This window comes from Spermophilus citellus (assembly GCF_964194105.1).
Source record: "Spermophilus citellus genome assembly, chromosome: 10".
NCBI classification, from domain to species: domain Eukaryota; kingdom Metazoa; phylum Chordata; class Mammalia; order Rodentia; family Sciuridae; genus Spermophilus; species Spermophilus citellus.
Genome location: NC_138197.1, coordinates 46,882,375 through 46,906,888, shown reverse-complemented (window position 1 = coordinate 46,906,888; position 24,514 = coordinate 46,882,375). Strand labels below are relative to the sequence as shown.

The window sequence follows — 24,514 nt, the reverse complement described above, 5'->3', positions numbered from 1 at the left end:
ATAGCTACACCCATTTCTCTCCCAGTCCTGTCCCCTCCTAATCTCCCTGGTAACTACTAATCTGTTCTCCATTTCTGTAACTCTGTCCTTTAAAGAATGTTATATAAATGTAATCAGACAACAAGTAACCTTTTGGAGTTGAACTTTTCAGTTGGCATATGATCTGGAGATTCAATTGAGCATTGATAGTTAAACCTGTTTTAGCCAGTTTTCTTTGATGTCTCTTCAGAAGAAGAAAAGATAGTGCCACATCTTGCTTGCCAGGTGAAGGTGGAAGTCCAGGCCTACCACATGGCCTTCACTGGTAGCTGGAATGAAATTGGGGACTCCTCTTTACTGTTGGGAGAGGATGAGTGTTCTGCCTCCCCAAATGGCTTCCTCAGTAGAGATTGTCTCCGTACTCCTGGGAGATGGTGAAAGTCCTGATTCTCGACTGTGTTTCTTTTGATACTACTTAGTAGGGAAAGGAAGAGGCACCTCATTATTCTTGGTTTAGGAGGATGTTTAGATTTTCCATGTAATGTCTACTGACACTACTGATATTGTGGTGGGTGCATGGGGGTTCATACAAGCTTGCAAGGTTGAAAATCCTGGTTCCAACTTTATCCTCTTTGATATCACCCCAGTGAGGATGTTGGGGCACCTTATTATAGCCTCTCAATGGTGTAAGTCTACGTCCTTACTCTACCTTTATTGGCATGAATGGGTATGGGACCACAATTTTTTCTCTGGAATTTATCTGGAGTAGAGTAGTTACTATCTAAAAGTTTCCTGTTTGGCTAGGCTGCCCCTTTCTGGATCCTTAAGCTAAAGAGAACAAAGGTGTTCTCTCTCTCTCCCAATCCTCCCCCTCTCTGTTCTGTGTGCATTGTTGCTTCTGATTTGCTGACTTTGTACACATAAAGTCTTGGATATATAAGACAAATAAACAAAACTAAGAAAACTAGAAAATTAACCACCATGTCATTGCTAGGGTCCAAAAGTCCATAGCTGGCCTACTTTCTTTTCTCTACCTTTCAGTATTTTTTGTTGTTATATATCTTGGGTTATTAGTTATGCTTAATAGGAAGAACTGGGAAAAGTATATCTACTTAAATTCCCAGAGCTTTAGCATATCAAATCTCCTGTGATTTTTATGTGCTACTGAATGTTATTCTTAAAACATTTTTTTCCAGTCATTTAAAAATAAAAAAAAATACTCTTGGCTTACAAGCCACACAAAAAACAGGTCATGAGCCAAATTTGGCCCACAGGCTATACTTTACTAATTTCCTACTCTAGATCATCATTATAGTAGTGGAAACACTTTTATATCTTCAGATTTTTATACATGACTGTTGTATATTCCTTGAATTAATTTTCCAGTATGTACAGTTCTCAGTAGTCTGCTTCTGCTTGTTATTTTTTTCTGATTCCCACTGAAAGGATTTGTCTTTCCATCGTTTATGGAGCCAACCATTTGATATTTTTTAAAAATATCTATTTCTTTGTTGTAATTTGACACAATACTTTTATTTATTTTTATGTGGTGCTGAGGATCGAACCTTGGATGTGCTAGATGAGCACTCTACTGCTGAGCCACAACCCCAGCCCCAATCATTTTATCTTAATCATGTACCTGAACTGAGGAACATTTTTCTCCAGGTAAGAATTCCTTCTGCTTCTGTTGATACTCAGGGGCACTGACTTGGAAACTTCCTCTAAAGTTTTGGCTCTATGTAAGTCTCAGGTAAGCTTCCCTCTGCTGTTTCTGGCCTAAGGTATAGTGTCTACATACTAATATTTCTCGTTTCATCTTTTAAGCAATCCAGGTGCAGTGTGGGCATGGGAATGGAACATCAAGTTGTAGACCTCCCCTCCCTCTGTGGAGACTCATGCTGTGTTTAAAAAACATTTTTTTTCTTTTTTTTTTTAAAATTGATTTTATTTTTTAAATACATGACAGTGGAATGCATCACAATTCTTATTACACATATAGAGCACATTTTTTTCTATTTCTGTTTGCATATAAAGTATGTTCACACTAATTCAAGACTTCATACATGTATTTTGGATAATGATGTCCACCACGTTCCACCATCATTGCTAACCCCCTGCCCCTTTTCTTCCCCTCCCACCCCTCTGCCCTATCTAGAGTTCATCTGTTTCTCCCATGCTCCCCTTCCCTACCCCACTATGAGTCAGACACCTTATATCAGAGAAAACATTCGGCATTTATCTTTTTGGGATTGGCTAACTTCACTTAGCATTATCTTCTCCAACTCCATTTATTTATTGCTTTTATTGCTGAGTAACATTTCATTGTGTATATATGCCACATTTTTTATCCATTCCTCTATTGAAGGGCATCTAGGTTGGTTCCACAGTTTAGCTATTGTTAATTGTGCTGCTATAAACATTGATGTGGCTGTGTCCCTATAGTATGCTGTTTTTAATTGGGTATAGGCCGAAGAGAGGGAAAGCTGGGTCAAATGGTGATTCCATTCCCAGTTTTCCAAGGAATTTCCATACTGCTTTCCATATTGGCTGCAACAAATTTGCAGTCCCACCAGCAATGCATTAGTGTACCTTTTCCCCCACATCCTCGCCAACATTTATTCTCGTCTGACTTCATAATAGCTGCCATTCTGACTGGAGTGAGATGATAACTTAGAATAGTTTTGATTTGCGTTTCTCTTCCTAGGAATTAAACCAGAGACTCCGCATCTCATAGAAGAAAAAATAGGCCCTAATCTTCATCATGTGGGATTAGGCCCCAACTTCCTTAGTAAGACTCCTATAGCACAAGAATTAAAACCAAGAATCAATAAATGGGATGGACTCACATTTAAAAACATTTTTTTTCTTTCCAGAAACTCTGTGTTCTTTAGTGGGAGAGGCTCTCACCATGCTTTCCTCTGATCTAATGCTGGAAGCAAAGGTCAGTGTTCTATTTCTGTAAGTTGATTGATTACCCTTATATTTTAATACATATATTCATTCTACTTTTCTAATAATGCCTACAATTTGTCAGTGTTTCCATCATCTTTTCAAAGAGTTTAAGAAATGTAGCATAATTTATCTTTTTGATATCCTCTGAATCCTTCTTCCACATATTTTTTGTCATTGAGTATATTAATGCCATATAGTTTTTTATGTATCCTGTTGTTTTAAATTTACTTTTTATAAATCATACACATACAAATAATCAAATAATTTTATAAGACTTACAATCAAAATAACACTGTTTCCACTTTCCAAATTCCTCTTCATATGAGTCAACTATTTCAACATTTTTCACAATTTCTGCTGATATAACAACAACAACAAAAAGACCCCCCAAAATTAGATGGCCTTCTTTTTTTAATTTCCTTCCTTCTATGGAAGATGCGACTTTCATGTACACATAAAAACACACACAGAACTTCTTTTGATGTATTCCAATGATGTCTAGTATAATTTTGATTAAATCAGTATTTGATATTTATACAGTTTCACTCAATTTGGATCTCTTATTTCTCAAATCCAATGACATCATTTTTTGGTTTATTCTTTCATATCTGTGATGAATCTTTCCAGTGCATATTGAAAATGTGGGATCCCTTGTTCAAATTTCGGATAGGAATAGCATACTATTAAACAAAAGCACAGGGTCCTTCTAATCATGAGGACCTTGCTGAACCCACGGTGCTGGTGACTGCATAGGTTACACACCCATGAAGCTGGCTCTGTTCTTAGGTTTGAGGAATTATAATCTAAAAAAGTATCTACCCCAATACTATTTCTACCGAGGGAACAAATAATAGAAATGTGAATTGAAACAATATTTTGGGGGAGGAGATGATTTACTGTGTTTGTTGTACCCATGTTTTGACATCTATGGTATGTCACTTGTCAATACTGCTTTAATTGTGACACATAATGAACACAGTGTGATAAAAGAGCAGGATAGATAAACTGACTGATGGAATCGGGATTTTGGTATACAGTTGTGGTGGTGTGAGATATCTGCGGGGAAAAGAGAGATTGTCCAATAAATGGAGATGGAAAAAAATGCATCTCCACGTGGAAAGAGGTAATAATGATGAATTAAAGATTTACATATCCAAACAAAATTTTAAAATATCTTTTATAAAATGGAGGTTTTATTTTAAAAAATCTTTGAGTAGGTATAATTTCTTAAACAAGTCACAGATAAGCTTTGGCTATAAAACTTGAAAATTTTACTATAGTAAAAGGAAACACTTTGGGCTATATTAAAAACCAACCTGAAGAATCAAATGACAAATAACAAAGTTGGAGAAAATATTTTTAATATCCACAACATAATCAATAATATTATACAAAATAATATCCCTTTCATGAAAGGAAGACAAGTAACCCAATAGAAAAATAGATAAGAGGAATGAGCAGACATACTAAAGAAGAACAAATACATATATGAAATAAAAATAGGAAAATTGCAATCTCTTTTGTAGTCAGAAATACAGTTAAAACATTGTGACTTTGTTTTATGTCCATCTTTTTGAGAAAAAGTCTGAAAATACTATTGCATAAAAAAAAAAAACCCTCAATGCATTGCTGCTGAGAGTTTAGCTACTAATTGGTTTAGCTACTAGAAAACAGTTTGGATTTACATCCCCAAGTTGAACTCTTACATACTCTCTGATATACCATTCATGTATAAATCTATTCCCCAAATAAAGTTTTTTTTTTGTTTTGTTGTTGTTGTTTGCAATTGAACAAAACAACCCGAATGCTCATCAAAGAGAATGGATGATTAAACTGTGGTGACTCAACTCAGCCAGTGGAATTTTATATAGCACTAATAAGCAAATTAATAATAAAGATATGTGGTAAAGTGGATCAATTATAACAATAAATTTTAAAAAATTAAAGTTTCCTCAAATTATATATAGCCTGGAACTCTATAAAATTTAAAGCAGTTAAATATACTCATATATGCACTTACATTCTTTCTGAGTGTACATAAATATAAACCAAAACTATGTAAAACTGGAATAAAGGGAATGATGACCTAAAGTTACCTGATGAAAACAGATTAGGTGGGTGGTTACTTGACTAGAGGAGACAGAGGATGGACAAACCAAATGGTTAGACGTAATTTATTGACCAAGTTCTACATTTTATAAATAAAATACCATGCATGAACTATAGTGAGTACAAATTGTGAGCTAAGGATTATGATTAATCCAATTCTATGTTCCTGAAATCCACAAAATAATATCTTCTCCAAATGAGGATTTCCTAAAATTATTATCTTCCATATTTTAAAAATAGAACATGAAAAAAATGTGAGACCTCACCTGATTAGTCAGTGTTCAATAGGAGGAAAGAACTTGTGTAATGGGATGAAGAGAACACACACCATGTGTTTGATGTTTATAGCGATATAAGCAGTATGTGCAGGTTCTGAAGGAAGCTTGTGTACTGTACAACTCACAGATGTGGTAGTGATCTCAGAAGTTGTTTGTAAGGATGAGACCTGTAATGGTATCATAATCCACACATGAATTCAGGCCAGTACTTCACATTGGTGCTCATCTTTTACTTATAAGTCCCAGTTTTTAATATAGCCTCTAAGATTCTACCACAAGTGGCCACTACTGCTACCAGAAGCATTGTTCTACAGCAGGGGTCAGCAAACGCTCTTCTGAAAAGGGCTACATAGTAAATATTTTAGTCTTTTTTTAAGAAATTTTTATTGATGCATTATAATTACACATATAATGGGATTCATGCAACATAATTTGATCAATTTCATTCTCCAGTACTTCTCCTTTCCCTCCTCCCCCCGCCCCAGATCTCCTTCTTCTTCCAACTGTTCGACTCGGTGTATAGTCGTGAAATAGCCATAAACAAAATTTAAATGGTTGAATGTGGCTGTGTTTCAATAAAACTTTTAACTGCAAAAACAGGTGCCAGGCCAGATTTGGCTCTATTTTATACTATCCATCCATCGATTGACATGATTCCTGTTTTATTCTATTCATCCAAAGTTGTTCTCTATACTTTATACTGGGAGGACGACGAGAATACAACATGCTTGCCAGCATAGTGCGAGGGTCTTCAGCACATAAACCTGGGGTTTAGAAGTGGTCCCATCTTCTAATAATGTGAGAAGGAACAGAGCCCCGTGATCCACACAAGGAATTATCATCAAGTGATATTATCTTCCTTGTGAGCAAATTTGATATAAGGATTTGAGGGAAAATAAACAATAAAAAGATTTGAAAGAAAGAGACTCAGTTTTCTTTGAGGAGTGGGATTTAGGAGTGCTTTTAGAACCTAGGGTACATTTATGAGTGTGGTGTACAGACCCTGTCTGTGTACATTTTCACTGCTTTTGTATTTATAAGTTTTAACCAGTTTGAAAACAGTAATAGGATTTATTTTACCAGTTATTGACTCAGAAGTTCTTTTAGGTAAGTTTTGGAGGCCTTTGGTGGTCTTTGAGCATGACTTTCTTCACTCTGTTTTTTAGGATGAATAACAAGCCCACTTTTGCAGAGACTGTTTTAAAAACACTTGCATGCGTGTGTATACACACTCACGCACATGCACACACACAAACACACACAACTGCACATGTTCTTAAAAGGGTAGCCTAATAGTCTTTGTAGCCTACTCCCTTGGTTCACATGCATACATGATAGTGACAGAGGTGTATACACACATCTTTGGGTGTGCCATTTGTATGTGGTAAGATAGTATTGTAAGAAATCACATTAAATATTGGGAACAGAGCAAGAGTCAACAGTGACATGTTAAAGGATTCTTTGTTACACTGTCCTGAGGAAGGGATGATGACCTTGGGTAGACATTTATTCAAAGAGGAAGCATTGTTTCTGATTAAGAAAAAAAAGTGGTAGCTGATAGAAACTAAGTAACAGGAGAATAACTCATTTTTATAACCAATGGACAATTGTCAGTGTTTTTAAAATGATTTCAAGATGGTTATTAAATCCATTAGTTATACAATAAAGGTTGTTTTCAGTGCATTTTGGGTAAGCCCGTTGTAGTCAGGGGAAAATACTTGTCAGAATGACTGAGGCACTAGAAAAAATAATCTGGGGCCCTAACTACTGGGAACCCTTGGAGTTGTCACAGAATTTTCTAGTCATTTCCCTAACAGAAAGCCTTCTGAAAAAATTTTGTCAATAAATCCTTGAGGTATCTCCCAAATATATTCTGAATGTATGCAGATCTCTTTGTCACCAGTGCCGCAACCCTTTTCCAAGCCATTGACAATTTCTTTCCTGGACCTTTCCAGTAGCTTTCTGGCTTTGTACTTCCTTCTGTTAGCCTGCCCTTTCTCTACCTGGCACAATGTACACACAAATTTGGTCAAGTCATTTTCCTGTTTCACACTGTCTGTGGGCTTCTCATTTCCATAAGAGGACAGTCTAAACTCCTTACTGGATTAAGTTTTGTGTTGTATCTGGCTCTGCTCAGTGCTCCAACTTGTTCCCTTTCCCCTCAGTGAGTAGAGCTCACCCTTCTGCACCTACAATAACAAATATTTAATGCCAGTTTTCTTCTGCCCTGGGGATTTTGTACTTGCTGTTCTCTAAGCTTGGGTGGCTTTGTCTCTAGATACTACACAGTTTCTCCTTGTTACACTTTGAGTTTCCATTTGAGCATTATCTCCTCAGAGCTTGTCAAGACCATTCCCCAAAACATAGACCCTTGGCTGCTTTGATTCCCATCATTCCATTTGGTTTTCTTTAGGGTACTTTTGCCTTCCTGAAGTTATTTTTGTTAAATTGAATGACCCTGAGGGAAGATGAAATGGGGAAAGGGGTAGGCAGCAATGGAGATGTCAGATGTGGGGCAGGGGTACTTCTGGACAGAGACAATGTGATATGTCTTCTTTTATAAAAAGATGGACTATATAATCTAATACCAAAGTTTTAAAGGACTATGGTTCTCCAAGGCTTTGAATATTCTAAGAATTTATAAAAATTACAACAAAAGGAAGGAAGAGAGCATACAGTTCTCTGTTAAATTATTTTAAGACTCCCACTTGTTTGCTGATTAAATGTCAACTACAAAGAGTTACCTTAGTCAAATGTTATGAAGGTGGACTGAACCCCTACTCTTCTGCTTACCAGCTATGTGATCTTAGGGCTGTTAAAATCTCTCTGTATTTCTGTATCCTCATTTGTAAAAGTGGGATAATTAAAAATAGCCATCTATTTGTAAATTTTGGGGGGAATGAAAATATGTAGTTAATATACCTATGCTACTGGATTGGCCTGTGGCACATAAAAAATACTTATGAATATCTTCTGTTATGCTTTAGATCTAGGAATTTCTCCTAAAAGCTCCTGTTTAGAAGGTATAATCTCCAATGCATCAAAATTAGAGGTGGGGCTTTGAGGCAGTGATTAGGGCTCTGACTTTATTAGTAGATTAATCCATTTGATGATTTAATAATTTGAATGGACTACTGAATGGTAACTGTAGGCATGTAGATTGGCTGAAAGAGTGGATCTTGTATTATATCCAGCTCCTCCCCCCTTTCCCAACCACCATGAGCACAGCAGTTTTCTCTGCTGCCTTCTTCTACCACAGCATCCTGCCTCACCTCAGGCCTGAGTGATGGAGTTGGACAACCATGGACTGACACCACTGAAATTGAGCCCAAATAAACTTTTCTTCCTTTAAGGTGTTCTCTTTAGGTATTTTTGTCACAGTAATGAAAAGCTGACAAACACATATATCTATTATTACCAGAGCATAGAAAGCAATGCTATCCCTTCGTTTCTCTTAAGAGAAGTGAGAGGTTGGAATTTCTATTTCTTCTCTGGATGAGGTGATAGGAGGGATCAAGGACTTTTGAAGCAATTTCCCGATTTTGTTCACAAAGCTTCATGATGGACAGTCAGTTTTGTGTTTCTTCTTCTGGAAACAATGAAAGAACCACACCAGCCGTTGCTGAGGAGTGGTGCAAGTATGTCATGTCCACTGCTCAATTGTGCCAGGGCAGTAGGATAGGTTACAGAAAAGCAAAATAAATAAATAAAATAAAATAAAGTATCCAGGGATGGCATGTGACACATATGATTTATTGGGGGAAGCTTGCAAGAATCAGTGACTGCTTCAAGAAGAGATCAGTGACAATGGGCCGAACAGATAGCACTGCCATCCCTCACTGTTTTTTTTTGCCGAGTAGCACCTCCTCTCCTCACCGTGTTTTATCCAGTGGCAGCACAGTGCCCACAGATCCACCTCTATCACCTCTGAGGAAGAGGTTTTATATGGTAGACTTCAAAAGCAGTGATGTCATTAGAGTGAGCTTTCTTTGTTTTCTTGCATGATCGGCATCCTGAGAAGCAACTTTCTTAATGTATGCAAGAAAATAGCTTTCCATAGATAACACTAGTTTACCCTAGTTCCAAGTGTGCAAAAAGAGAAAGCCGGTGTCCTTCAAGATAATAAGTATCTGGACGTTGTTCCCTTAACTTGGCTACGTTTTTGGGAATGAAAAGGGGGCATTCAGGAACATGGTGTTTTACTGTCCCTTTTTCTTTAGGGATGATAAGAAGTAACATCTGAGGAATAATAACAGGACTGTAGAAAATGTTCTGATTTGATTAATAGACACACATACCCCACTCCCATAGCATCTAAATGAATTCATTAAATAGATGTAGCAAAGTAAAATAATTACATCTTATTATTTTTTTTGTTGACTTGTTTATTTTCTTTCTTTCTTCAATCAGAACAGAAAAATTCATAAGAAGGAATCTAGACTATTTTAGTTATTATAATATCTCTAGTACCTAGAAAAGTATTTAGCACAGAATAGGCACTCAACTGGTGTTTGTTGAATGAATAATCTTACCAAACCTTCCAGGTAGGAGTCATAAATATCCCCTGGTATAAATTTAAAAATGGAGACTAATTATCTTGTCCAAGATCACAAGTAGTCACTGCTGGAGCTGGGTTCAACCAGTGCTTTTAAATATCCCATAACATCATATTACATTTCCCTTTGAAGATATCAAGCCAACTGTCACTTTCATTGCACCCTAAATTCCTCCCAGATATGAATAGCTCATTACTTGACACAACCCCTAGTCTTTCACTCATCCAAATCCAGCTAGCAAATTGGTGATGGAATAATCTGTAAATACTGTTTTTTTTTTTCCTCATATCATTCTACTGTTTAAAAATGTCAGTATTATCCTGTGGAAATGAATAGTTCTGCCTATATCAACTCTGTGCTTCCATATTTATTCCTGTTTTGATATTATCATTCCTGGTTATTCAGCTACACTGAACAATCTCTCTCAATATACACATATCTTAATTTGCTAAAAGAGTCATTTTTTTTAATTCAAGAGAGTTGTTAAAGTCGTCTTAATCACAAAATAAAAAAAATGAAGTCAGCAAAGTTAAGTAGGCTTTCAACAAGTAATAGTTGGAACAAAATCCACATAAGAGTTAACTTAAAAACAAAACAAAACAAAAAGAAACAGTAAGGAGGAGCCTCTGGCTCCAAGTGACTGATCTTGGGACCCGTTTCCAAGATTATAACCTGTTTTACGCAACTCTTAGAGCCAAAGAAACTTTACCAAAGGATTAAAACTTATGTAAACAAAGATCCCTTTATTTACAACTCTGCTTCTGCTTCTCTCAAGACCAAGAAGCTCCAGCTTACATATCTGCAGTACTTTATTTGTACTGATTACACTGTGATTTTTTAAGAATTTGCTGACCTTACAAAATAGAAGAAACAGTGAGTGAAGGTACTGGTGCATGTTAAGGTAAAAGTTGTTCATTTACTTGGGTTGTTGTGGGTTGCAATCCTGTCACTTTTGCTTAGAAAAAAAGTAAGGTAGATTAATATATAGCTAAAAATTGAAGATTCTTTGGGTTTTCTGATTATATTGTCTATATTTTCCTGATAGCAATGGCAACTCTGTTTAATTCAGAATTTACTTCATGCAATAATAACAATAATAATGTTAGTACAGAAATATAAAGATGGATACTTTTAGTTTTTAAATATGTAGTTACAATTGGTTTGGAGCATTAGAAGTGAGTCTAAATGATTCTGGATAACATTGTTGTCTTCCTACTTTGTCACTGGCCTGAAAAGACCCCCTTTGTTTGTTCCTTACTTCCTCATTTATCTTTCAAACTCTGATCAAGTGCACTTTCTTCACACACCTGTCGTTCCCCTTTGAAATCCTAATGCATTAGTTATCTATTCTGTATGTTTATACACGCTTCGTTGGAGTTTTCATTCAAAATTAAAAAATGAGAACGTAGTTATTTTTTTAAAAAACCAATAATATGAAGGCATAAAAATGTGGTGCATATCTTTTTATATTTTTTTCTATACTCCTTCAAAACACATATGAAACAAATATATGTAGTTGCTTTTCAATTTGTAAGGCCTTTTCACATTAGAATTATAAACATTGTCTTACGTATATATTGAAAGCATTTTTTCCATGACTTTGTAAAATTCTATTTATTTTTTTTTGCCTTTATGTATCATATATTACTATACAGTAGACTGTAAACTTTATTCCACTGAAGTTTCTTGGATGTACTTTCTTTTTTCTGTTTTAGTCTTTTGAAAGACTCATTGTGCCATTTTTCTAATTTTTAAAAAATATTTTTAGATTCTTTAAATTAAAGTCTTCAATCCCTTACCCTTTCTGTTTTTGAATATGGTGCCAGGAAGGAATATCACTATTTTTTCCCTTGCTAGATGGAGATCAAGTTATGCTATTAAGATCATTTATTGAATTAAGCTGTACTTTTCCTAGTGAACTATTATTATTTATCATATATTATATTTTCATTTATAGTGATCCCAGTTATGGACTTAGTTTTGTGTCAACAACTTGTTTGTCTGTTTGTGCTCATAACATGCAGTTTGTTTTATTTAGATTAGTGTCACAGACATTTTAATATCTTTTATGTAGGTAGTACCTAACATCTTTTTCAGTTAGGTAATTTAGTATGTTTGTAAAAATTTTACATATTGTTTTAAAAAAATTACATATTCATTCTTTCATATAAAATTTAAAATGATATTATTTAATTTTAAAGGAAACACCACATTAAAGCCAATTATGATTAAAATTATACTCATTATTTATATTTATTTAAGAAAGATAAAGATTTTAGTATTTTTTGGTACCCTAAGCATGGAAAATGTAAAATTTTTTCAGAGTGTTCATCAATATAAAATTTTGTATTCTTTTTTATATAATCATTGTACTTTTTTTTTCAGTTTTCCAAGATGTTTTATAGTTTGATTATTATTGTGAATGGGATTTTATTTTAATTTCCTTATGATACTACCTTTAGTTTTGTATATTTATTTTTTGCCATGTCATTGTGTTAAATCCTTTTCTGAGCTATAATATACAAATAGTTTTGTGTTTTGTAAATATGAGTAATCGTCTGCATTTTGAGAAATTTTGTTTTTTAATTTATAATGCATGTTTCTTTTATTTTCTTGTCCTAATTAGCTGAAAATACCAAAACAGTGTTACATAATAATTATATTGGCAGGCAAACCTTTATTTACTCCTGTTTTTAATGGGACTGGATTACTTATTTCACAGGACATTTATGGTGCTTAGTAAATTTCCTGCTATATTACCACCATCATCTTCCTCCCAAGATGGAAGTAATTTCTAGAATATTAGTAGAGGAACTGTTATTTGATGTGAACCAATAATCTCAGCCAGTAAATATCAGGAGCTTGAATGTACATCTTACTTTCAGATATTAGAAATATGTAAATATCTTAAGAAAAAAATATTGTGTTATACATGCCTCTTGCTGGGACAATTTAATGTTCCCCAGGAAGAGTGTTCTAAGCACTTTTTATCCTTTGTTCAGAATTGAACTTATAGAGGTATCCAAAGCACCGTGTTCAGGTGTTCAGGGACAGCTTGCTATAGTTGTAGATTGTCTCCCTGAAGGAAGGTCACAATAATTTGTGTTTTTACTGAGCCACTAAGACAAACCAATCAAAAAGGGAAGGAAAATTCCTGTAGATTCACTCAGAAGTGCTTCACAAGCTCCTGAGGATTGCTTCACTGAGTTTTGAAGCATTGTTTTATGCAGAAGTCTCTCCTTCTCCCTTGAAATGGACTAGCAACTGATCTGGAGAGAGGCTACCACGTATAGAAACCCTAGACTCGTCTTTTTCTATGATCATAGAGCAACTATTGAGCTATGGCTGTGTTCTATTTGTTGCTTCATAGATATGAGTTTCATTATCAGTTACTATTATTTTAAATTCAACTTTTTAAATATTTATTTTTTAGTTATAGTTGGACAAAATACCTTTATTTTATTTATTTATTGTTTATGTAGTGCTGAGGATCAAACCCAGGGCCTTGCAGGTGCTAGGTGAGTGTTCTACCACTGAGCCACAACCCCAGCCCCAGTTACTCTTATTTTAAAGATGTAAGCACTAAGAAATACTGTTACCATGAAGAGGTAGTAGAGGGAAGGAGTTTTATTATAGTAATGTTATTTGGTTATTTGAACTCTTCCTAGTTGTATGTCAAAAATCAAATAATAATCAAAATCAAATGAAAAATCAACAATAATCAAAAATTACTGTTGATTACAACTTGCTTTCCATTCAAGTTCATTGAAAGTCATCAAAATTCTTACAGAATTTGTTAGTCACTAGAATCATTCACTTTGTGGGTTTCTAAAAAATTCCTATCAATTTTATATAGACTTATAAAAGTATTACATCATACCTATTTCTCTTTTACTTATTGACACCTCATTTTTGAGGTTACACTTAGACGACACTAGCTATAAAACACAGCTTTGAACTGGACATCTTCTATTGCAGGACTTGTTTCTATAAACTGAACAAAGATGTATTATCTTTTGCTAAATTTTAATTTTTTAATCTGGCTGATCTCTAAAAGGTTTAAAAGATCTTGACAGGTGGACAGAGAAATAGCTTTTTGAAAATGTTATATGTAGATTCAATAGAAATTTCTTGTGGTTAAAAATGGTTGTGTTTCTAATTATGCATTTAATAGAATTTATGAGTCTATCATCCTCTGAATAGGAGCAATTTATTCTAAATAAAGGAAACTTGTTTTATAAGACTGTCTTTTGGAACTTTTCTGTTCTTCACGTGTATGCACTTGGCTACTAGTGCATAGGAAAATTATGGAAAGCCTGATCCCCTGAGATTCTTCCCCTAAAGAATAAATTCTTTGATAATAGGGGAGAATGAAATGTACAATAGTGACATTTAGGATAGGTGAAAGGTAAGCCTTTCTTATATAATGTTAGAAAAGGAAATTATACAAGAGATGGTTGGAAAGAAAGATTAGCATGATGCCTAAACTGCAGATACATTTTCAGGTAGATTAGTTTTACAAGAGTCTGTGTGGGTGACAAAGAATAAAAAAAATAGATTATCTTATTTATGCCCATGTACTCACTGGGAAATTTTATGCATCCAAAATATTTCCTTACCTTGGTTTGGAGAACACTGTTCTAGACCATGAACTTGCAAAAAAGATGGGTAAAAACAGTTTTTATGAAAACGTTCACTGTTAGCATGTCTAATAAGTTGTACTGGTAGAGAGATCCTCTGGAAATAAAAAGGAAATATCTTGGAGAGAGTTATGTTGTGAGTCCCACTCCATCTCCATGAGGGAGAGGTAGGGGATTTTCTCCTGACCTTGAGCTTAATGAGCATGACTTTAAGTAGTTTGTTTTGAGTGCTTTATATTTGTCCTCCACAGATTGAGGGACACAGGGGACTAATGTCTGATTCATGCTTAAGAAATATAAACAAAACTAGCTGACTCCATCTGTCAGGTGAACCAAGGAGGACTATATTTTAAGAAGGAGCTATATTCAGTGAACACTGGGTTAACCAGCAATAATTTAATATTTTCTTAGATCTCAGTGGGTCATATGGAGCAGTGATGAGACCTTAGTAAAAAGAGTGTAAAGGTATATGTTGCATAGCTAAAGTTGCAGGGAGACATTGTATAGGACCAGGCAGGAGATGCATTTACCATGATTCTTCAGGTGACAGATGATGAATGAGGGGTGAGATCTCCAAAGAATCCATACAAGTAGCCACAAGAGAAAGACACACACACACACACACACACACACACACACACACACACAGAGAGAGAGAGAGAGAGAGAGAGAGAGAGAGAAGAGAGAGAGATTGATTTAAATAATCTTCCCTGGCTGAGTTAGGTAACGATGACATTTCCTGCTTCATTAAACCCTCCCCCATAAGTTGCAACTCTGGAGGAGATAGAACAGCTTTGTTCCCTTGTGCGGGAGGAACTCATGACGAAGAATGAGAAAAATCGGATGGAGAATAAAGAAACAACCTTGACCCTCGTTGCCAAGTGCAGTCTTTGGAGCTACTATAGGGAGACAGAAGGAGCTTTAATTTCAATAAAGTGCAAAGTAAACTAGATACATTAATCCAGAATTGAGCCTAATTTTGGAGTACTGAAAGTGACCACAGGGCTGTTTTCTCTTGAAAGTCAACATAAAGTAGTGTGGCATGTCTGAGATTCTATTTCATTTTAGAAAAAGAACTGGCCCTATAAAATGAATTTGATATGCAGTGGCGGGAGAAGAATAAGGCTATTTTCTAATATCACCACATAAATCCCATTTGTTCAAGGTGGTTGCACTTGCATACCATTTCTAATGTAAATACTGCTTGGAGCACAAAAGTGGATTATTTCAACTTTAAAGTATTTTTAAATAACACATCTCTTTTAGAGATTATGTTTTTTCCTTCCTGCAATTCTCCCTTCACTTCAGCATCCCATTTCTGGTTTTCTAGCTTATAAGTAAATATTTTGCAGTTCCACCTAAAGGCTTTTTAATGAAGCATGGGAATAGACTTGGCTTCAGAACCATGGGTAAGGACAGGCAAAACATTTGAGTCAAATTTGGGCTACTCTATATTTTTAAAGTAGAACTTATTGTTTATAATAATGATACTCAAAATCTTTCAAAAGTCATTTATTTATTATAAGACAGGTAATACATGGGATTATATGTTCTACAATTGAAATTAGGATAGAAAGTGGAAAATGTCTTTGGGACTTGTTATTATAGCTACTTAGAGAAAGAGCAAAGACAAGACAGAGCTCAAGTTGACAAAATTTTCAGTTATTTTGCCTAGCAGAATGAGCTGCCAATTATTAAAACTTATAATATTCCAGATTCTCTGAGAAGCACTTGACATCATTTATCTAATTTTTAAAATTACTTGTCACCTGAATATTTAATAATTTGGGGATTTGACAAGAGATTTAGATACCTCTTGTTTGGGTCAGTTCTAGGAACCCAAGGAGATCTTCCTAGATAATTCCTTTAGCAATCCCTAAAGCATTAGGGATATTTAGGTTATTTGGGCATATGTTGTGTCAATTTTTGCATGCCCCTTGATATTGTACATTTCTTTACATGATTAAAAATTTCTATAAAGGGCTGGGGATGTGGCTCAAGCGGTAGCACGCTGGCCTGGCATGTGCACCGCCCGAGTTTGATCCTCAGCACCACATACAAACAAAGATGTTGTGTCTGTCGAAAACTAAAAAATAAAAGTTAAAAATTCTCAAAAAAATTCTATAAAACTCTAATTACACATTGTTTGATAATATGTGCACCAATATTCATTGATATTACACATAGTTCACCAATATTTTTCGTCTTGCACATTATACAATTTTTTATAGTAATAACCTGTGATTTCACCCACGTTTTAAAGAATATGATAATCCTGTTGCATCCAATATGCAATAGGATAAGTTTTACTTATGTTTTAACATGGAAAAAATAGCGTATGAAGAAATGCTTTGAAAAACCCATAGAAAGACCTCATTTGGGACAAAGGAACTGACCAGGTCCTTCACAGAAGAAATAAGATTGATCAACAAATATATGAAAAAATATTCAACATCCCTAGCAATTAGAGAAATGCAAATTAAAAGTACACCAAGATTTTATCTTACTCTAGTCAGAATGGCATTTATCAAGAATATAAGTAACAATAAATGGTGAGGATATGGGGTAAAAGGTACACCCATACATTGCTGGTGGGACTGAAAATTGGTGCAATAATTCTGGAAAGCAGTGTGGAGATTCCTCAGAAAACGTGGAATGGAGCCACCATTTTACCTAGTTTTCCCACTCCTCTGTATATACCCAAAGGACTTAAAATCGGCATACTATAGTGATGTGACCACATCAATGTTTATAGCAGGTCAATTTACAATAGCTAAGCTATGCAACCAACTTAGGTGCCCTTCATAGATGAATGGATAAAAAAAAGTATGGTACATACACGCAATGGAATATTACTCAACCATACAGAAGAATGAAATTATGGCATTTGCCTATAAATGGATGGAACTGAAGACTATCATGCTAAGTGAAATAAGACAATTGCAACAAACAAACAAACAAACAAAAAACCCAAGGGCCAAATGGTTTCTCTGATATGTGGATGCTAACTCTAAAGGGGGTGGGATTTGGGAGAATAGTTCACTGGATTAGACAAAAGGGAATGAAGGGAAGGGGGGATAGGAATAGGAAATACAGTAGAATGAATTGGACATAACTTTTCTATGCTCATATATGAATACATGACTAGTGTAACTCCATATCATGTACAACCACAAAAATGGGAAATTATGTTCCATATATGTATGATAGTCAGAATACATTCTACTGTATAACTAAAACAAACAAATAAAATTTTTTTGAAAATTAAAAAAAATTTAAATGAACTTAAAATTGAACAAACAAACAAAAATAAAATCGGGATTTTAAAGAAGAAAACAGATTCCTTCTTGTTCCATCCATTTTCTTTCTTTTATCTCCATCTGTATGTGTGTGTGTGTATAATTTCCAGTGGCACTTATGTCATTTCTGATTTATATGCTTCTATTCTTTTTACTATAAATCTTGGTATTTAAAACTCATACTAAATGAAGCTAATTGTTATGGCTAGATAATATCTAAGTTCACTGGTGAACTATAATTTCAGAAATACATATTTTCATAAACATATCTTTGATTTTGGTATAATATCTTTTGTTATATTTATGTGAAGAATCAATTGTTGATATACAAAAGGAAGAGCTCAGAGGTCAGACTGGACTCTGAGTTTCTGTGCTCCTAGTGGGACACTGATCGCTTGCTAATCTCTAAGCCAATTTGGATGCTAGCTTGTTCATAAGACTTACCTGCATAAAATTATGGTGACATTTGTGGTTGTTTATAGAGGCTACCTTAAGTTTTAAGATGTATTTCTAGAAAGGGCTAGAAAGAAAAAAAACTATTCAGGTCATAATCATACCGTACTTTTCTGAGGTGACATTTCAAATAAAAACATATGGTGAAATGTAACCAAAATGATTATGACTATTTTTTAGATCAGTAAACATTACTTCCTGATACCTTCCTGTATTACACATAGAAAAACCATTTATCTCAGATCACTGGTCACAGTGACCAAACTCATTTTTGGTGGTAGAGCAGTACATTATCCATTTGAAGCAATTCAGTTCCTAAACTCAAATCTGCTGAAAGGGCAACATGTACTAGAGATGTGTGAGATATTAAAGAGCCTCAGCACATTATGTCTTAGAACAGCCATTTTTAAGCATTTATGGGATTGTTTTATTATGGTGCTTACAATGAGAAGGCACAAGAGGGTCTTGTCCATATTTCAATGTACTCTATAAGAAGAATCCTAGTCCTGCAGCATTTCACCAGTTGTAGCTATTGGAATCTCCCACACTTCTTGATCCATGGGTTTACTTTTTTCTTATTTGTTACTGAGAAGTATGAGAATCAAGGTGGGGCCAAATGAAAAAGTTGTTGAGTGCGTACTTTCTTTCTTTTTTTAAAATCATTTCATTGTTTTGATCAATACTACAATACCCTGGAATTTCAGTTCATCATAATCAGAGCTAAAATTTACAAAGTGTTTTATTGCCAGTTTTTTTTACATACTTAGTGCTTTTTCCTGCATTATTTCTTATCATTATATCTCTGTAAGTCACATATTATTCCATATGTAAATTTGGGAAATGAAACTAAGAGAAGTTACGAAATATATACCAAGTTTTGCCAATAGTCAGGATCCTAAAACGTTCCACCTGATTCCCAAAGCACTGTTTTTTCTTTTTTCTCACTGTATCACTGGCCTTGCTTACAGTACTTTTCAGTGTCCTGTTGAGTGTTTATTCTTAAACGTCTTGACAGGAAATCCTGATTTTACTTTAATATTATGCAAGTTGAATACATTTAGATAGTCAATCTGTGTATAGACAAATACAAATTATAAAGTCAAAATCAGATGAAGCTCTAAAAACTTAGGTTGGATTTCCAGGACTCGAAGGGTATGCTCCTGTTTCCTAACCTTTTTTACTTTGCAGTGGCATTTCTTTTTTTTTAAATTTTCCATCAATATATATATATTTTTAATTTTTATTGTTGGTTTTTCAAAACATTACATAGTTCTTGATATATCATATTTCACACTTTGATTCAAGTGGTTTATGAACTCCCATTTTTACCCCATATACAGATTGCAGAATCACATCAATCACATCCATTGATTTACATATTGCCATACTAGTGTCTGTTGTATTCTGCTGCCTTTCCTATCCTCTACTATCCACCTCCCCTCCCCTCCCCTCCCCCTCTTCTCTCTCTAACCCCTGTACTGTAATTCATTTCTCCCCCTTGTATTTTTTTCCCTTTCCCCTCAATTCCTCTTGTATGTAATTTTGTATACCCCTGAGGGTCTCCTTCCATTTCCATGCAATTTCCCTTCTCTTTCCCTTTCCCTCCCACCTCTCATCCCTGTTTAATGTTAATCTTCTTCTCATGCTCTTCGTCCCTACTCTGTTCTTAGTTACTCTCCTTTAATCAAAGAAGACATTTGGCATTTGTTTTTTAGGGATTGGCTAGCTTCACTTAGCATAATCTGCTCTAATGCCATCCATTTCCCTTAAAATTCTGATTTTGTCATTTTTTAATGCAGAGTAATACTCCATTGTGTATAAATGCCACATTTTTTTTATCCATTCGTCTATTGAAGGGCATCTAGGTTGCTTCCACAGTCTTGCTATTGTGAATTGTGCTGCTATGAACATCGATGTAGCAGTGTCCCTGTAGTATGCTCTTTTTAGGTCTTTAGGGAAAGACCGAGAAGGGGAATAGCTGGGACAAATGGTGGTTCCATTCCCAGCTTTCCAAGAAATCTCCATACTGCTTTCCAAATTGGCCGCACCAATTTGCAGTCCCACCAGCAATGTACAAGTGTACCCTTTTCCCCACATCCTCGCCAGCACTTGTTGTTGTTTGACTTCCTAATGGCTTCCAATCTTACTGGAGTGAGATGGTATCTTAGGGTGGTTTTGATTTGCATTTCTCTGACTGCTAGAGATGGTGAGCATTTTTTCATGTACTTGTTGATTGATTGTAGGTCCTCCTCTGAGAAGTATCTGTTCAGGTCCTTGGCCCATTTGTTGATTGGGTTATTTGTTATCTTATTGTCTAATTTTTTGAGTTCTTTGTATACTCTGGATATTAGGGCTCTATCTGAAGTGTGAGGAGTAAAAATTTGTTTCCAGGATGTAGGCTCCCTATTTACCTCTCTTATTGTTTCTTTTGCTGAGAAAAAACTTTTTAGTTTGAGTAAGTCCCATTTGTCGATTCTAGTTATTAACTCTTGTGCTATGGGTGTCCTATTGAGGAATTTGGAGCCAGACCCCACAGTATGTAGATCGTAGCCAACTTTTTCTTCTATCAGATGCTGTGTCTCTGATTTGATATCAAGCTCCTTGATCCATTTTGAGTTAACTTTTGTGCATGGCGAGAGAAAGGGATTCAGTTTCATTTTGTTGTATATGGATTTCCAGTTTTCCCAACACCATTTGTTGAAGATGCTATCCTTCCTCCATTGCATGCTTTTAGCCCCTTTATCAAATATAAGATAGTTGTAGTTTTGTGGGTTGGTTTCTGTGTCCTCTATTCTGTACCATTTTTTTGTTATCAGTACCATGTTTTGTTATCAGTACCATTCTGTACCATTGTTTTGTTATCAGTACCATGCTGTTTTTGTTACTATTGCTCTGTAGTATAGTTTGAAGTCTGGTATCACTATACCGCCTGATTCACACTTCCTGCTTAGCATTGTTTTTGCTATTCTGGGTCTTTTATTTTTCCATATGAATTTCATGATTGCTTTCTCTATTTCTACAAGAAATGCCATTGGGATTTTGATTGGCATTGCATTAAACCTATAGAGAACTTTTGGTAATATCGCCATTTTGATGATGTTAGTTCTTCCTATCCATGAACAGGGTATACTTTTCCATCTTCTAAGATCTTCTTCTATTTCTCTCTTTAGGGTTCTGTAGTTTTCATTGTATGAGTCTTTCACCCTCTTTTTGTTAGGTTGATTCCCAAGTATTTTATTTTTTTTGAGGATATTGTGAATGGAATGATGTCCTGATTTCCATTTCAGAGGATTTGTCACTGATATACAGGGATGCCTTTGATTTATGCATGTTGATTTTATATCCTGCCACTTTGCTGAATTCATTTATTAGTTCTAGTAGTTTCTTTGTAGACCATTTTGGGTCTGCTAGGTATAGAATCATGTCATCTGCAAGTAGTGATAATTTGAGTTCTGCTTTTCCTATTTTTATGCCTTTAATTTCTTTCATCTGCCTAATTGCTCTGGCCAGTGTTTCAAGAACTATGTTGAACAGAAGTGGTGAGAGAGGGCATCCCTGTCTTGTTCCAGATTTTAGAGGGAATGCCTTCAATTTTTCTCCATTCAGAATGATGCTAGCCTGAGGCTTAGCATAGATTGCTTTTACAATATTGAGGTATGTTCCTGTTATCCCTAGTTTTTCTAGAGTTTTGAACATAAAGGGATGCTGTACTTTGTCCAATGCTTTTTCTGCATCTATCGAGATGATCATATGGTTCTTATCTTTAAGTCTATTGATGTGGTGAATAACATTTATTGATTTCCGTATATTGAACCATCCCAGGGATGAATCCTACTTGATCATGGTGCACAATTTTTTTGATATGATTTTGTATCCGATTCGCCAAAATTTTATTGAGGATTTTTGCATCTAGGTTCATTAGATATATTGGTCTGTAGTTTTCTTTCTTTGAAGTGTCTTTGTCTGGTTTAGGAATCAGGGTGATGTTGGCCTCGTAGAATGAATTTGGAAGTTCTCCCTCTTTTTCTATTTCCTGAAATAGCTTGAAAATTATTGGTATTATTTCCTCTTTAAAGGTTTTGTAAAACTCTGCTGTATACCCATCTGGTCCTGGGCTTTTCTTAGTTGGTAGTCTTTTGATGGTTTCTTCTATTTCCTCAATTGATATTGGTCTGTTTAGGTTGTCTATATCTTCCTGACTCAATCTGAGCAGATCATATGACTTAAGAAATTTATCGATGCCTTCACTATCTTCTATTTTATTGGAGTATAAGGATTCAAAATAATTTCTGATTATCTTCTGTATTTCTGAAGTGTCTGTTGTGATGTTGCCTTTTTCATCCCGTATGCTAGTAATTTGAGTTCTCTCTCTTCTTCTCTTCATTAGTATGGCTAAGGGTCTGTCGATTTTATTTATTTTTTCAAAGAACCAACTTTTAGTTTTGTTAATTTTTTCAATTGTTTCTTTTGTTTCGATTTCATTTATTTCAGCTCTGATTTTAATTATTTCTTGCCTTCTACTTCTTTTGCTGTTGTTTTGCTCTTCTTTTTCTAGGATTTTGAGATGAAGTATGAGATCATTTATTTGTTGGTTTTTTCTTTTTTTAAGGAATGAACTCCAAGCAATGAATTTTCCTCTTAGAACTGCTTTCAAGGTGTCCCATAGATTCCGATATGTTGTGTCTGTGTTTTTACTTATCTCTAAGAATTTTTTAATTTACTCCTTGATGTCTTCTATAACCCATTGATCATTCAGTAACCTATTTTTCATTCTCCAAGTGATGCATGATTTTTCCTTCCTTCTTTTATCATTGATTTTCAGTTTCATTCCATTATGATCAGATAAGATGCATGGTATTATCTCTACTCCTTTATATTGTCTAAGAGTTGCCCTGTGACATAATATATGATCTATTTTTGAGAAGGATCCATGTGCTGCTGAGAAAAAAGTGTAACTGCTTGATGTTGGGTGCTATATTCTATATATGTCAATTAAGTCTAGGTTATTAATTGTGTTATTGAGTTCTATAGTTTCCTTATTCAACTTTTGTTTGGACGATCTGTCCAGTGGTGAGAGAGGTGTGTGGATGTCTCTCATGATTATTGTATGGTGGTCTATTAGACTCTTGAACTTGAGAAGAGTTTGCTTGATGAACATAGCTGCACCATAGTTTGGGGCATATATATTTATGATTGTTATGTCTTGTTGGTGTATCGTTCCCTTGAGCAGTATGTAGTGTCCCTCTTTATCCCTTTTGATTAACTTTGGGTTGAAATCTATTTTATTTGATATTTATATGGACACTCCTTCATGTTTCCAAAGTCCATATGAGTGATATGATTTTTCCCACCCTTTCACCTTCAGTCTATGTATGTCTTTTCCTATCAAATGCGTCTCCTGAAGGCAGCATATTGTTGGGTCTTGTTTTGTGATCCATTCTACTAGCCTGTGTCTCTTAATTGGTGAGTTTAAGCCATTAACATTTAGGGTTATTATTGAGATATGGGTTGTTCTTCCAGCCATTTTTGTTTATTTATGTTACTAAACATGGTTTGTTTTCCTCTTTGATTATTTTCCCCCCTTTACTGTACTACCTCCCGCTGTTGGTTTTCATTGATATTTTCCATTTCCTCTTCCTGTAATATTTTGCTGAGGATGTTTTGAAATAGATGGTTTTCTAGCTGCAAATTCTTTTAACTTTTGTTTATCGTGGAAGGTTTTAATTTCATCTTCCATCCTGAAGCTTAATTTCGCTGGATACACAATTCTTGGTTGGAACCCATTTTCTTTCAGTGTTTGAAATATGTTATTCCAGGATCTTCTAGCTTTCATAGTCTGTGTTGAAAGATCAGCTGTTTTCCTGGTTGGTTTACCCCTAAATGTAATCTGCTTCCTTTCTCTTGTAGCTTTTAAAATTCTCTCCTTATTCTGTATATTGGACATCTTCATTATAATGTGTCTAGGTGTGGATCTCTTATGATTTTGCACATTCGGCGTCCTGTAGGCTTCTAGGATTTGGGATTCTGTCTCATTCTTCAAGTCTGGGAAGTTTTCTTGTATTATTTCATTGAATAGATTGCTCATTCCTTTGGTTTGGACCTCTATACCTTCCTGTATCCCAATGACTCTTAAGTTTGGTCTCTTTATGTTATCCCATATTTCTTGGATGTTCTGCTCATGGTTTCTTAACAGTCTTGCTGAGCTGTCTATGTTCTTTTCAAGTTGAAATACTTTGTCTTCATTGTCT

At 34.9% G+C, this 24,514-nt stretch overlaps 1 protein-coding gene across 1 annotated transcript in view; it reads left to right on the top strand.

Annotated features, from left to right (window-relative positions):
- The first annotated feature begins 1,535 nt into the window (after positions 1–1,535).
- Positions 1,536–24,514, top strand: part of SLCO1A2 (solute carrier organic anion transporter family member 1A2) — a 146,828-nt gene continuing 123,849 nt past the window's right edge. The window contains exons 1-2 of the mRNA XM_081310325.1: positions 1,536–1,644; positions 2,853–2,920. The gene's annotated coding sequence lies outside the window, so the exon portion shown is untranslated. The remainder of the gene's footprint in view (positions 1,645–2,852; positions 2,921–24,514) is intronic.